We start from the raw sequence: 15,813 nt of genomic DNA, 5'->3' as shown, positions 1-15,813 counted from the left end.
CAGAGAGGGCTTCCTGGAGGAGGCTACCCTCTCTACACAGAAGCCTAAAATTAGGAAGGATGTGCTTGGCCTTGGAAACAGCTTGATCAAAGGTGTAACATTTCCAGAGAAATGCCAGCCACATGATGGACCTGGAAAAAGGTGCAGATGAGTGAGCCAGGGGAGATTATGGGTGGGGTGGGGGATGAGATCAGTCTTCAAAGCCCCAAAGTCTGGACTTTCTGTGGCTCTGGAGCGCCCTCTTTTGCCCTAGGCCAGGAGGTGGAAAGGGAGACAGGCAAAGGAACCGCTGAGATCGATTCAGTGTTTTGTGGTGAGGGCAAAGGCCTGGGGCCTGGGGCAGGGACCCTGGCCTCAACTCTGCAAAGCTTCCCAAAAAAGACTGAAGACTTTCCAGTTCCTGACAGACCTGCTCTGTGCCAGAGCATCTAGGCACTTGCCTGCAGTAGTGACCTTGAGCAAGTTATTAACTTCCCTGGCCTCAGTTTTGGGCTTGATAAAATGGGGCTGAAGAGAGGACCTGCGGCAGAGGGCTGCTGGTGAATGGAATTAACTTAGCACAGCACCCAGGTGGTGCTAGTGGTACAGAACTTGCCTGCCAATGCAGGAGACTTGAACCCTGGGTTGGGAAGATCCCTTGGAGGAGGAAATGGCACCCCACTCCAGTATTCTTGCCTGGAGAATCCCACGGACAGAGGAACCTGGTGGGCTACAATCCGTGGGGTCGCAGAGTCGGACATGACTGAGCATCACATACAGCACAGCACCTGGTACTGTGTGTGCTGTGTGCTAAGTCGCTTCAGTTGTGTCCGACTCTCAGACCGCATGAACTATAGCCCATCAGGCTCCTCTGTCCATGGGGTTTTCCCTGCAAGAATACTGGAGTGGGTTGGTATTTCCTTCTCCAGGGGATCTTCCTGACCCAGGAATCAACCCACATCTCTTATGTCTATTGCATTGGCAGGTGGGTTCTTTGCCACTAGCGCCACCTAGGAAGCCCAACACAGGACCTGGCACTAGTTAATCTTTTTCTTTTTAACTAATTAATTTGGTTGCATCGAGCCTTAGTTGTAGCATGCGGGCTCAGTAGTTGCCCTGCAGCAAGTGGGATCTTAGTTCCTTGACCGGGGATTGAACCTGAGTCCCCTACATTGGAAGGTGGATTCTTTACCACTGAGCCACCAGGGAAGTCCCCCGTGAGTCTTTACTACCAGCTAAATATTATTACTAATCAGGAAAAAGAGAAAATTTGTTTTCCCCCAAAGACATGAGGACATGTGGGTGGCAGGTGTTTTACCAGAAGAATCTACAAAAAAAGACACGGTACTCAGCCCCTGGGATTCCCAGGCTTGCATGATCCAAGCAACCCCCTAGGGCTCTTATTTAAAAACACTGGCTTCCCACCCCTAGTCTCTGACCTGCTAGGTCTGGGGTAACACAGGCCCTGGGGTTTGTAAGGAGGCCCCAGGGCTGGACCTTCTATCAGGCAGGTGTGGGGAACATTCCTCTCTGATGACAAAGATTCACTCCAAGTGCTTCCTCCTTGGAGAGACAGCTCCTTCAAAACACCCATTAAAAAAACTGTGCTGTCTATTGAGTATGCCTCACCTGTTCTAAGCCTTTTCTGTGTTAACTCAGACAATCCTCACAGCAATCCTGTGATGTGTAGGTTCTCAGAATTGCTCCCATCTTACTGATGGGGAAACCGAGGCCTACAGAAACTAGGAAACTTGTCCAAGGTTGCAGGAACTCTGTGACTTGTTAAGAGTCAGATTGGGACTTGAACCTGGACATAAGCCCGTAACCACTGGGGTGTAATTTCCCCACCTGCCTCCAGTCCCTGAGCTGTTTGATAAGATTCCTCCAGGTGTCTTGGGTCAGAGCTGGGGGTTCATACTTTTTGCTCCTTTGTCCTCTAAGATAGCAGTCCCTAACCTTTTTGGCACCAGGGCCTGGTTTTGTGAAAGACAGTTTTTCCACAGATGGGGTTTAAGAAAGGGGATGGTTGGGGAATGATTCAAGCACATTACATTTATTGTACACTTTATTTCTATGATTATTACATCAGCTCCACCTCAGATCATCAGGCATTAGATCCCGAAAGTTGGAAACCCCTGCTCTGAGGGTGTGACCTTTGAATCAAGAAATGGCCAGTCCTGCTTCAAACCACCTTGGGAAGCAGAAAACGGATTCAACTTCCTGTGTGCTGCTTACTTCCTCTGGGGGGGGTCTCTGGTAGTTCTCTCTCCCTGAACTGGTTCCCCTACCTCTAAAGGGGGTTGCAGCACCTCCCTAGGTATCATCAACAAGTCAGGAGATCAAGGATGGGGAGGGGGTTTGTGAACTGTTGGCTGTGGGTTCTTTTGGACCTGGGAGTGGCCAAGGTGGGGCTGTGGGAGGAGTGGGACAATCTAGGAGTTGCTCAAGTCACCTACCTCCAGGGCTAGTCCTTTCCTTTCCTTTCTTCTTTTTTTTTTTTCTTTTAATCTTTTGGCAGCATCACGTGGCATGTGGGATCTTAGTTCCCCGACCAGGAATCAAACCCACACCCCCTGCACTGGCAGTGCAGTCTTAACCACTGGACCACCAGGGAAGTCCCCAGGGGCAGTCCTTTTCCAGCTAGTGTCACCAGGACTTCAGGGGTTGGGGGGAGGCCACAGGGGAAGAGAGGCTGGTGGGGAGCCTGGTTTCTCCCTTCCCGCTTGGCACTCCAACATGCCCTGGCTGGCGGCTGCTCATGATTCATCAGCTTTAAGCCCTGGTTTCATCAGTAATCAGGAAACACACCACTAGAGAGCCTGGGGCATTTTCTGGAGAGCCCAATGCCCTCCCAGAAACTGGGGAGGGGGGCAGGAGGAGGGAGCAGGGGAGAGAGAAGGAAGAGGTTTGGCCTCAGAAACTTAGTATAATGTGTTCTTTTCTTTGAGGAGGGTGAGAAAGCCTCAGGACCTGACATCCCTGGAAACCTTTCACTTATTCATCCTAGTTTACTGAACCCCTTATTCTGGGTCAGTTACCATGGGCCCAGAGAAATAAAGTGAAGTTATCCAGAAGCTTCTTGGTACGTAGATTACTGTATGATCAGCTAATTCCTGCACCGCGCAGTGAGGTGTGGGTTTATCAAATTCAGAATCCACAGTGGAGAGATTCATTAATCTGGGGTTGCATGGTTGTGGCATGGATGGGGGGAGGGCGGCAGGGTGAGATATTGGAGGTTCTGAAGCCCACACCGGGGAAATGACAGTGTGGGCTGTGATCAGGTCCTTCTGCCCCTTCTGAATGGTTCCTCTTCCATCTGGGCCTCAGTTTTCCCAGCTGTGACCTGGACGCAGTGAAGGAGCCTTTCTCCTGGGGCTGTTGTAAGAGTTAAAGGGTTTCACTCACGTAAAGCACTTAGAACAGCCCCTGGTATGTGGTCAGCACACGGGTCACAGCGTGCCTGGAAGACGGGGAGAGGGCTTTCCGGTGAAGGAACCTGTCTATGCAGAGGCCCAGGGGTGTGCTGCACGTGGGTGTGATGGACATCAGCTGGGTGGAGTGAGAGGTGGGAAGGATCATTGGAAGTACTGTCCTTCTCTGTGGACACCTTCCTTAGGGCAGCGGGGAGCTACAGACGGTTTTTGAGCGGAGGAGTGACGTGGCAGATCCGAACACTCCAGAGTGGTGATGGGCTGGAAGGCCAGACTGGTCAGGGAGACCAGTGAGGAGCTGGCACCAGGGTGTTGGTGAGACATGGGGAAGCCTGAATGAGCACAGTAGCTGGGGGGATGGAAAAACCTGGAGCTGAGGACCAGTGTCGGGGGGACACATAGCTGAACTGACGCGATGACATTGGGTTGACCGGAAAGTTCATTTGGGTTTTTCCATGATTCGTAACATCATCAATCTTCCCTGGCGGTTCAGATGGTAAGGAATCTGCCTGCAATGCGGGAGACCCACGTTCAATCTCCCTGGGTTGGGAAGATCCCCTGGAGAAAAAAATGACAACCCGCTCCAGTATTCTTGCCTGGGAAATCCCATGGACAGAGGAGACTGGTGGGCTACAGTCTACAGGATCGCAAAGAGTCAGACACGACTGAGCGAGTAAACACATGCGTCATCAATACAGTGAGTGAATAGACACTGGGCTGGGGGGAATGGAGGAATCCAGGCGTGTTGGGAGACACCGATTCAGAATATACTAGTATACTTAGGAGAGGGTACTTAAGGAGGGCCTTGAAGGGTATACAGGAGTTGTCCAGGGGACCCGTAAGGGAAGGGTTGCCCAGACAGACAGAACCAAAAGCAGAAGGTGTGAAAGCAGTGGGTTTGGGGAGGAAAGAGTGGGGTTCAGGAGTTGGGGGGCCTTGGGTGTCATCTGTAGGCTACTGGGGTTGGGGGAGAGTCAGAAGGCAGACCAGTGGGGAGAGAATTTCAACATCTCTGTTAGCTTCTCGTGGCTGTTGAAACAAATGACCACAACCTGGGTGCCTTAAATTACTCTGCTTTAATACAGTAGTGATTTATTCTCTCACTGCTGTGTTGGCAAGGCTGTGATCCCTCACAAGCCTTCCAGCTTCCAGTGGCTCCAGGTGTTCCCTACTTGTGGCTGCAAGAGTCCAAACTCTGCATCTGTTTCCACATGACCTTCTCTGTGTCAGCATCTTTTCTTATGAGGACACTTGTCATTGGATTCAGGGCCCACCTGGATAATCCAGGATAATCTCACCTCAAGATCCTTATCTTAATTACATCTGCAAGGGCTCTTTTTTCAAATAAAGTCACCCACAAGTTCCAGGTGGACTTATCTTTTGGGGTGTGGAGGTTACCATTCAACATACCCCAAGGTCCTAAACTCTAATCCCAGTGCTTCCTCCCAGATAGTCTTTCCTCTTTCTCCTCCTTCGGGGCTCCCGGTCCCTCCAGTCGTGCCTCCTGGATCAGTCAGGACGCCCCATTGTTTACCCTTCCATCCCCAGGGCCCAGAAGTGTAGGGACACGTGTGCAGAAGTAGCTGCCCGCCTGCCTCACTTCTTCCAGCAGCCAACGCCCTCAGAGGCGGGGGACCTGGCTGGACCTGTGGGGGGTGAGCGCCACCTTGTGCTCATTTTGGAGCAGTGCAGTCCGAGGCTCCGGCCCGGTCCTTGCCCTGCGGACAAGTGGAGCGGTGCGGCCACTTACAGAGCTTTGGCTGTCCCCCAGCTCCGCACACATGAGTTCTGCTAGCCTCAGAGTGAAGTGGGGGACATAACGCCCATCCTCCAGGCCAAGAGACCCCGGCTCAGAGAGGCTGTGACTTGCTAAGATCTCACAATTTCCACTCCCGTCTGACTCCAAAGCTGCACCGCACAAACTAGACAAATGCATCGGCCTGGGGGCGGGACCTGTCCACCCTGGCGGCTGCGAGGCTTTTCAGGGTCTACGTTTGCCCAGATATAAGCGGGGCGCGGATGCACTTGAGCCGCACCAGGCAGCCCCTTGCAGAGAAACCCGAAGAACCTAGAACTCAGCCTTTTGCTGAGATAGTCTGTGGACCTCACTGCTTCTTCTTGCTTTCCAAACATTGGTCTTAAAAAACAAAGCAAAACAATTAGGTGTTTATTGTTTTTCTCTAAACATTTTCACATGTGTGATCTATTTAATAGTTTAAAAAATATACTTACTGGATTAAAAACTTAATGCAGGCTTCCAGTTCCCCTCTGAAAAGCAAGCTGGCAGCAGTTTCTTCCACATGCTTCCAGGAATGACCCCTGCATATGCATGCCCTTGCATGTATAGTCACACACTCCCATTAAAAAAAAAAAAAAAAACAGTGGCAAGCAATCAACATTCTGCATTTATTTTGTTACTTAATGAAACTTTTGCATTTGATCCATAGGACTGTGTGTATGTGTGTGTGTGTGTGTGTGTGTGTGTGTGTGTGACTGAGTCATTCAGTCGTGTCCAACTCTTTGCCTGCCCCCCTGCCCACGGACTGTAGCCTGCCGGGCTCCTTTATGCATGGAATTCACCAGGTAAGAACACTGGAGTGGGTATCCGTTCCCTTCTCCAGAGGATCTTCCCTACCTAGGGATTGAACCAGAATCTCCTGCATTGCAGGCAGATTCTTTACCATCTGAACCACCAGATAGCTATATCTATATCATGAGAGAATACAGGGTGAACACAACAGGCAGCCAGTGCCAAGATAAATACATGAACACACACAAAACACATGAACACAACCAGCTCCCCATGAGTCTCCTCGGTGCCCACTTCTGGCTCCCTGCAAAGGGAACTAACTGTGCTGACCTCTGAGATTTTGATGTTTTCATTCTCCGTGTAAATGGCATCGTGTCCTCTTTTGTCCGCAGCTCCTGTCACTCATCATTCTGTTTGTGGGAACCAGTCACGTTGTTGCCTGTGGTTGTACGTTATTTATCCTCACGACTGTGTAATGTTCCAATGTGTGACTACACCACACTTTTATTTCATCCGTTCTATTATCAATGGACATTTGAATAGTTTTCAGGTTTTGCCCATTACAAATAGCGTGCTCTGAATATTCTAGCGTAGTATGTGTCTTTTTGGTGAACATGTTGGATCTACATCTAGAGGCAGAATTTCTAGGTCAAAGGTCAACATGTGTTCTGTTTTGGCTCCCCAGGTGGCTCAGTGATAAAAGATAAAAGTGACTGAAGCACGCACCCACACATATTTTGTTTTAGCAGAAGCTGCCAAAAGGTTTTCCACAGTGATGCTAACAGTTGAAGTTCCCACCAGTTCTGATTACTTCATATCTTCACTCGCCCTTGATATTTCTGCCTTTTTCATTTTAGCCATTCTGGTAGGTGTATAGTGCTATGGCACTGTGGTTTTAATTTGCATTTCCCTGATTACTAATGAAGTAGGACATCTTTTCATGTATTTATTGGCCATTTGGGTCTCCTCTTTGATCTGTTCAAATCTTTGGCCTATTTTTTTAAAATTTTTATTGGAGTATAGTTGATTTGTTTTGCTATTGGTATGTCTTTTCATGTTGGGTGTTTTTGTATTGATTTGTAGGAATTCTATGTATATTTCAAGCACAAGTGTTTTTTCTGTATATGTTTATTACAAATATCCTCTCCTACTTTGTGGGTCATCTTTTAACTCTTCAAAATGTATTTTTTGTTAAAGGAGAGTTCTTAATTCTGATATAGTCCACTAAAAAATTATTAACTCCTTTGTTTTATTGTTTAAGAAAACCCTGCCTCTTTTAAGGTCATGAAGATGTGCTCTTAATGCTTTCTTCTAAGTTTTTATTATTTTACTCTTTCACATTTAGGTCTGGAATTTACTTCTGTTTATGGTGTGAGGTAGAGGTTACATTAGGCTGAAAAACAGTCTCCCAATGACGTGCACCTCCTAATTCCTGAAACTGTTATCTTCTATGGCAAAGTGTCTGCAGAGTGACTAAGTTAAAGGACTTGAGCAAGAAAGATTATCCTGGATTATCTAGTTGGGTCCCAAATACAACCACGTGCATTCTTGTAAGAGGAAAGCAGAGGGAGATTTCACACACACACACACACACACACACACACACACACACACACACGGAAGCCCCCATGAAGATGAAGCAGACAGAGAGAGATTGGAAGTTACTCGCCTTGTGACTGGCTCGATGTAGCCACAAACCAAGCAGTGCCGGCAGCTCCAGAGATGGAAAAAGGCAAAAAACAGAATCTCTCTGACAGCCCCCAAGATGTTGGCTCTGCTAACACATTGATTTTGGCCCAGTGATACTGATTCTGAACGGCTGACCTCCAGGACTGTGAAGGTATAAAGTTCTGTGGTTTTAAAAAGTTTCAGGTAATTTTTTACAGCAGCCACAAGAAGCCATTAGAGGGGTCAAGATGCATTTTCCTCACAATATTCTATGTAGCTGACCCAGCACCATTTCCTGAAAAGATCATCCTTTAGTCTGTTTGTCTGCTCTTGTACCAATGCCACACTGTTTAACTTCCTCTTCCTACAATAGTTCTTGATGTCTGGTACAGTAAGTTCTATGGTTTTGTTCTTTCTTTTTTTCTTTTTTGTATCAATGGCTTTTCCTTTGCATCTCCATATACATTTTAGAATCAATTTGTTAATTTCAGGGGAAAAAGTTCTGGGATTTTTGAATTGGGATTGTGTTGAATCTTGCAATTAATTTGAGAAGAATTGAAATGTTTATACTATTGAGGCTTCTAGTCCATGAAAATGATACAGCTCTCAGTTTATTTAGATCATATTTAATGTCAAATAATGATGTTAATAAAAAGTTAAAAATTGAGATATAATTCACCTACCAAAAAATTCACTCATTTAGAGTAGATAGGGTGGGACTTCCCTGGTGGTCCAGTGGTTAAGAATCTGCCTTCTGATGCAAGGGGACATGGGTTCAATCTCTGGTCAGGGAATTAAGATCCCACATGCAATGAAGAGCCCATACATTGCAACAAAGACCCAGTGTGGCCAACAAAATAAAAGGGTACAAGGTATTCCCTGCTGGTCCTCTGGTTGGGATCCTGCACTGTAACTGCTGAGGGCTTGGATTCAAGTCCTTGGTTGGAGAACTAGGATCCCATAAGCCTTGTAGCACGGCAAATGAAAAATGTGTACAATTCAGTGGGGTTTTTTTTAAGTATATTTACAAAATTGTACAATCATCACCACTGTCTATTTTCAGAATATTTTTTATTACTCACCAAAGAAACTCCATCCCCACTGGCAGTCATTCTCTACATGCCCCTTCCTTCAACTTGGCAACCACTAATTTCTTTTTGTCTGTATAGATGTGCCTATTTTGGACTTTAAATATATAGAAGTAGAATCATAGAACATGTGACCTTTTGTGTTTAGCTTCTTTCACTTCACATCATGTATTCCAGGTTCACCCATGTTGAAGCATGTATCAGCGCTTTTTCTCTTTCATGGCTGAATAATATTCCATTATTCAGGCAATACCAAAGGCAATGCCAAAGAATATTCAATCTACTGCCCAACTGCACTCATCTCACATGCCAGCAAAGTAATGCTCAAAATTCTCCAAGCCAGGCTTCAACAGTATGTGAACCATAAACTTCCAGATGTTTAAGCTGGATTTAGGAAAGGCAGGGGAACCAGAGATCACATTGCCAACAGCCGCTGGATCTTGAAAAAGCAAAGAGTTCCAGAAAAACATCTACTTCTGCTTTACTGACCATGCCAAAGCCTTTGACTGTGTGGATCACAACAAACTGTGGAAAATTCTTAAAGAGATGGGATTCCAGACCACCTGACCTGCCTCCTGAGAAATCTGTGTGCAGGTCAAGAAGCAACAGTTAGAACCGGACATGGAACAACAGACTGGCTCCAAATAGGGAAAGGAGTCCGTCAAGGCTGTATATTGTCACCCTGCTTATTTAACTCATATGCAGAGTACATCATGCGAAATGCAAGGCTGGATGAAACACAAGCTGGAATCAAGATTGCTGGGAGAAATATCAATAACCTCAGATATGCAGATGACACCACCCTTATGGCAAAAAGAGAAGAAGAACTAAAGAGCCTCTTGGTGAAAGTGAAAGAGGAGAGTGAAAAAGTTGGCTTAAAACTCAACATTCAAAAAACTAAGTTTATGGCATCCGGTCCCATCACTTCATAGCAAATAGACGGGAAAACAATGGAAACAGTGAGAGACTTTATTTTGGGGGCCCCAAAATCACTGCAGATGGTGACTGTAGCCATGAAATTAAAAGATGCTTGCTCCTTGGAAGAAAAGCTATGACAAACCTAGACAGCATATTAAAAAGCAGAGACATTACTTTGCCAACAAACGTCCATCTAATCAAAGCTATGATTTTTCCAGTAGTCATATATGGATGTGAGAGTTGGACTGTAAAGAAAGCTGAGCGCCAAAGAATTGATGCTTTTGAGAAGCATGTTGGAGAAGACTCTTGAGAGTCCCTTGGACTGCAAGGAGATCAAACCAGTCAGTTCTAAAGAAACTCAGTCCTGAATATTCATTGGAAGGACTGATGCTGAAGCTGAAACTCCAGTACTTTGGCCACCTGATTCGAAGAACTGACTCATTGGAAAAGACTCTGATGGTCAGAAAGATTGAAGGCAGGAGGAGAAGGGGACGACAGAGGATGAGATGGTTGGATGGTATCACCCACTCAACAAACATGAGTTGGGTAAACTCCGGGAGTTGGTGATGGATAGGAAGCCTGGTGTGCTGCAGTCCATGGGGTCGCAAAGAGTCGGACATGACTGAGCGACTGAATTGAATATTCCATTGTCTAGGTATACATTGTTTATCCACCCATCTGTTAATGGATACTTGGGTTATTTCCACTTTGGGGCTATTATTAATATGAGTAATGCTGCTGTGAACATCATGTATACATTTTTGTGTGGGCAGATATTTTCAATTCTCTTGGGTATTGTATATCTAGGAGTGAAATTGCTGGGTCATAGGGCACCTCTATATTTAACTTTTCAAGGAGCTGCTAAACTGTTTTCCAAAGCAGCTGCACCATTTTATAATCCTACCAGGATTGTGACAGGGCTCTAATCTCTCTGCATCCTGGCCAATACTTGTTACTGTTTGTCATTTTGACACCTACTGGGTGTGAAATGGGACCTCACTGTGGTCTTTATTTCATTTTACTAATGAGTAACACACAATTATACTTTGTCATTTTCAGTATAGCGGTCTTGCACACCTTTTGTTTGATTTCTTCCTAGGAAGTTGATATTTTTGATGCTCTTATAGATGCCTTCGTTTTCTAAAAATAGAGTTTTATTATTTTCCAGCAGTTTTAGGTTCACAGCAAAATTGAGAGGAAAGTACTGAGAATTCTCACCTATTCCTCGCCTTCACATGTATAGCTTCCCCCACTATCAACATCCCATTGTTTTAATTAATGAAACTATGATACATCATCAGAAACTATGATACATCATCACCCAAAGTCTGTAGTTTACATAAGGGTTCACTCTTGGTGTTGTACATTCTATGGGTTTTGACAAATGCATAATGACATCCATCCATTATTATAGTGCCACATAGAATAACTCCACTGCCCTAGGAATCCTCTGTGCTCCACCTACTATCCTTTCTTCCCCCCAACCACTAATCATTTTGCTATCTCCATAGTCTTGCCTTTTCTAGAATGTCATATAGTTGGAATCACACAGTATGTAGCCTTTCTAGATTGGTTTCTTTCACTTAGTAATATGCTTTTAACTTTCCTCCAAGTCTTTTCATGGCTTGAGAGCTCATTTCTTATTGGCACTGAATAACATACCCTTGTCTGGATGCACTGCAGTTTATCTAACTGTTCACCTACTGAAGGACTTCTTGGTTGCTTCCAGATTTTGGCAGCTATTAATAAAGCTGCCGTAAACATCCAGGTGCAAGTGTTTATGTGCACTTAAGTTTTCAACACTTTTGGGTAAATATTAGGAAGTAAAGGATTCCTGAATCATATGGTATAAGAGTATGTTTAATTTATAAGAAACTGTGTTATAAAAAACCACCTCCCAAAGTGACTGTGCCCTTTTGCATTCTCACCAACCATGAATGAGAATTCCTGTTGCTCCACATCCTCACCAGCATTTGGTGTTTTCAGTGTTTTGGATTTTGGCCATTTTAATAGATGCATAGTAGTATTTCATTGTTGTTTCGATTTGTAATTCCCTACTGACACATGATGTTTAGCACCTTTTCATATGCTTGTTTGCCATCTGTACATCTTTCCTTGGAGGTGTCTGTTCAGATAGTTTGCTTTGTCTTTTTTTTTTTTTTAGTTAGGTTGTTCATCTTCTTATTTTTTGTGTTTTAAGAGTTTTGTATATTTTGGGTAACAGTCCTTTATCAAATATGTCTTTTAGCATATTTTCTCCCAGTCCATGGCTTGCCTTCTCATTCTCTTTACAGCGTCTTTTACAAGTTTTCAATTTTAATGAAGTCCAGCTTATCAATGATTTCATCATTCATGTCTTTGATGTTGTATCAAAAAAGTCATCACCTAACTCAAGGGCATCTAAATTTTCTCTTACATTATCTTTTAGGACTTCAATAGTTTCAGTTTTAAAATGTTTTATATTTGTGGCCAGTGGAGAGAAATATAGTTGATTTTGACCCCATTTCTAGTTTTGCTAAATTCACACAAATTGTTGAGAGATGTGTGTTAAAGTTTCCTACCATGATTATGGACATGTCTCTTCCTCCTATTAGTTCCATTAAGTTTTGCTTGTATTTTTTTTAACCACACACTCTTTTTTTTTTTTTAATTAATTATTTGGCTGTACTGGGTCTTTGTTATGGCATGCGGGATCTTTAGTTGTGGCAAACAAACTTTCAGTTGCAATATGTGGGATCTAGTTCCCTGACCAGGGATCTAACCATGGTTCCCTGCATTGGGAGCACGGAGTCTTAGCCACTGGATCACCAGGGGAAGTCCCTCCAGTACCGCTTCTTGTCTTCAAGTCCACTCTGTAACACTGGGACAGCTACCACAGAGTTTTTTGGTTCTTGTTTGTGTGGTATATCTCTTTCTATATTTTCATTTTCAACCTTTCTGTGTTCTTATATTTAAATTATATCTCTTGTAAGTAGGATAGAGTTGAGTTTGTTATTTTTATCTATCCTGACAATCTTTATCTTTCAATTGGAATATTTGGAGTAATTTTTAAAGACTGTGTGTTTGAATTTAATCATCATGTATCAGCTCTCTGAAATGAAAGATGAATTTGCTCTTTTACATTTTCTCTCACTCCCCTCCTGCCCATTTCCCAGTTATTATTGCTCATATTCTTTTTGCTTTGTTGGAGCTTATAGCATTTAAATTCTGTTTTTTTCACTGTTACTTCTTCACTTGCTTAGTTGGTTTTTTTTTTTTTTTTTTTTTTTGTCTGCACTGTGCTGCTCATTGGATCTTAGTTCCCTGACTAAAGATTGAACCTGTGCCCTCAGCAGTGAAAGCGTGCAGTCTTAGCCACTGGGCCACCAGGGAATTTCTCTTTACTTGGTTAATTATAATCCACTACCAAAGTGGATTCCATGCTCACCTCAGCTACTACATTTCTGAGTTCATTTATTTATTTATTTTTTAAAAAATGTATCTCTTGGCCACACTGTGCAGCATGGAGGATCTTAGTTTCCCGACCAGGAATTGAACCCAGGCTCCTGGCATTTAGAACACGAAGTCTTAACCCCTGGACCACCAAGTAAGTCCCAAGTTCTTTTGTTTAGCATTGCCTCTTAGCTGCTTGCCCTACAGCAGAAAGGGCTTCATAGTTTTTTTTCAAGGGTACATATACGCTTTAAGTTTAAATTTAACAATACGTAATCACCTCCAAAAGTAAAAATAAAGCAAAACCAACTGAAACAATAGCAAGATATCCCAGTAGACTCCACCCTGTACATAATATTGGCTTCCACTATGTCTTGCGTTTGATCTATCTTAGAAAGGATGGCTTGTACTGAGATTTCATTCAGAAAACTGGTTTCCACTTCACCTCTGATAGACTGAGTAAAATGAAACTGCCTGCATCAAGTGTGGGGGAGGAGCACGTGGGCTTCTCACATACCACCAGTGGGAGTGGAAAATGGTCAAGCACGTGGCAGGACTGCCTGGCAGATCTACTGAGGCTATACATATGCCAACCCCATGACCAAGCAAGCTGACTCTTGGCTGCAAATCCAACAGACATGCATAAACATGTTTATTAGAAGGGCATATGAATATTCATAGCAGCAGTAACTGTAATAGCTCCCAAGCAGGAACTACCCAGATGCCCATTACACAGTGTATTTACAAAACAGAACGCTATTCAGTGATGAGACCTGATAATCTACAAATACATGACAGTGTACGTACCTACTACAAATATGGTGTTGTACTTATCACCTACTACATTTACCTACTATAGCTGGGTAGGTACTCCAACTATGGTATTGGAGAAGACTCTTGAGAGTCCCTTGGACTGCAAGGCGATCAAGGCAGTCAATCCTAAAGGAAATCAGTCCTGAATATTTATTGGAAGGACTGATGCTAAAGTTGAAACTCCCATACTTTGGCCACCTGATGTGAAGAGCCGACTCATTAGAAAAGACCCTGATGCTGGGGAAGACTGAAGGCAAAAGGAGAAGAGGGCAGCAGGGGATGAGATGGTTAGATAGCAACACCAACTCAATGCAAGTGAATCTGAGCAAACTGGGAGATAGTGAAAGACAGGGAAGCCTGGCGTGCTGCAGTCCATGGGGTCACAAAGAGTCGGACACGACTCAGCAAACTTCCTACTTTGTGCCAGTCACTCTGTCTCTGCTAGCTCATTGTAAGGCACTCTGTGAGTTAGAAATTCTGTGCCCATTTTACAGATAGGTAAACCGAGGCCAGAGGTGCTCTCCCCCCATTCTAAGCCTCTCTCCAGATAGAAGCACTTCTCTATGTAGACTGCATTCCTGCTCCTGGCTCCACTCCTGATTGAAGGATCCGGCTCAGTTTTTTGATTCTCCAGGCAAGAAGACTGGAGCGGGTTGCCCGTTCCTCCTCCAGGGGATCTTCCCAACCCAGGGGTCTGTTACATCTCCTGCATTGACCGGTGGATACTTTACCACTAGTGCCACCTGGGAAGCCCTATGTGTAGAATTCAGTTCAGTCACTCAGTCATATCTGACTCTTTGTGACCCCATGGACTGAAGCATGTCAGGCCTCCCTGTCCATCACCAACTCCCAGAGCCTACTCAAACTCATGTCCATCAAGTCAGTGATGCCATCCAACCATCTCATCCCCTTCTCTTCCTGCCTTCAATCTTTCCCAGCATCACGGTCTTGTGCAGAGTAATGTTTATTAATTCATAAAGACTCTGACACCATCCTCAGGGGTCAGTAAAGGATCTCACAGGTAAGGAAATGGGCCCAGGGAGGTGAAATGACTACCCGAGGTCCCACTGCACCTTCCTGCAGGGTGATTGACCGAATGATTCTCACCAGGCTGTTCCCCTGTCAGGCCCGCAGGGGTTAATAGGCCCGGCGTGCAGCAGGAGGGAGGGTCTCACAGAGAGTGAGGGGTGGGGAGTGGGCTGCCCTCTCTAGGACCCTGACTCCACCTCGGTGGGCAGCTCGAGTCCCTGCCAGCCTCTTGTTGACTCAGCCAGCCTCTCTCCTGCCAAGGCCTGCTGACCAGAGCTCCCACGGGGAGGGTCAGGCTGCATTCTTCTTGGGCTGGAGCCTGGGTTGGGGGGGTGCCTGGCACCTCCTGGTGGAGGCTGTGTGCTGGTCTCTGGGTGCTGGGCCAGATGCTGGGGTGAGGCTGGGGGATGGACCAGCCTGAGAATCAGCTCCTTGAGTGTGTGTGCGGTTTAGCTTCACCATGACTGAGTTAGGTGATCTCAGCAAGCCACTGCCACCATCCTGTGTGCACCCTGCCTCAGTTTCCCTGTCCATCGAATGGACACAGTGATGATAAGCTGGCCAGCGCTACCACACAGCTACTGGGAGGATCAAAGAAACAAACGAGTTTGGTCAGAGTGAACACCCTTTGCATCTCAAGGACCTGGGCACATTGGCTGGCCAGCTGGCTGGGCATTCTTGAGGTGGAGTACATGAACAGGAAGCAATGCAGGGCAGCTCTCGGCTGTGGCATGTCTGCCTGACATCCCTGTCTCCTCCCGGGTCCTGACATAATGACAGTAACAGGAGTGACCCGTCCTCCCAAGTGCACAGCCCTTCAGAGTTTACCAAGTCCTTCCATTCCCATTCCCTCAGGTCCACCACCCTCCTGCCTCAGGGCCTTTGCACGGGGGCGCCTTCTGCCCGGAACACTCTTCCCAGACGA

The sequence above is a fragment of the Odocoileus virginianus genome, chromosome 23 (assembly GCF_023699985.2).
Source record: "Odocoileus virginianus isolate 20LAN1187 ecotype Illinois chromosome 23, Ovbor_1.2, whole genome shotgun sequence".
NCBI classification, from domain to species: domain Eukaryota; kingdom Metazoa; phylum Chordata; class Mammalia; order Artiodactyla; family Cervidae; genus Odocoileus; species Odocoileus virginianus.
The sequence above is the reverse complement of the archived record's forward strand: the minus strand, read 5'-3'. Positions refer to the sequence as shown.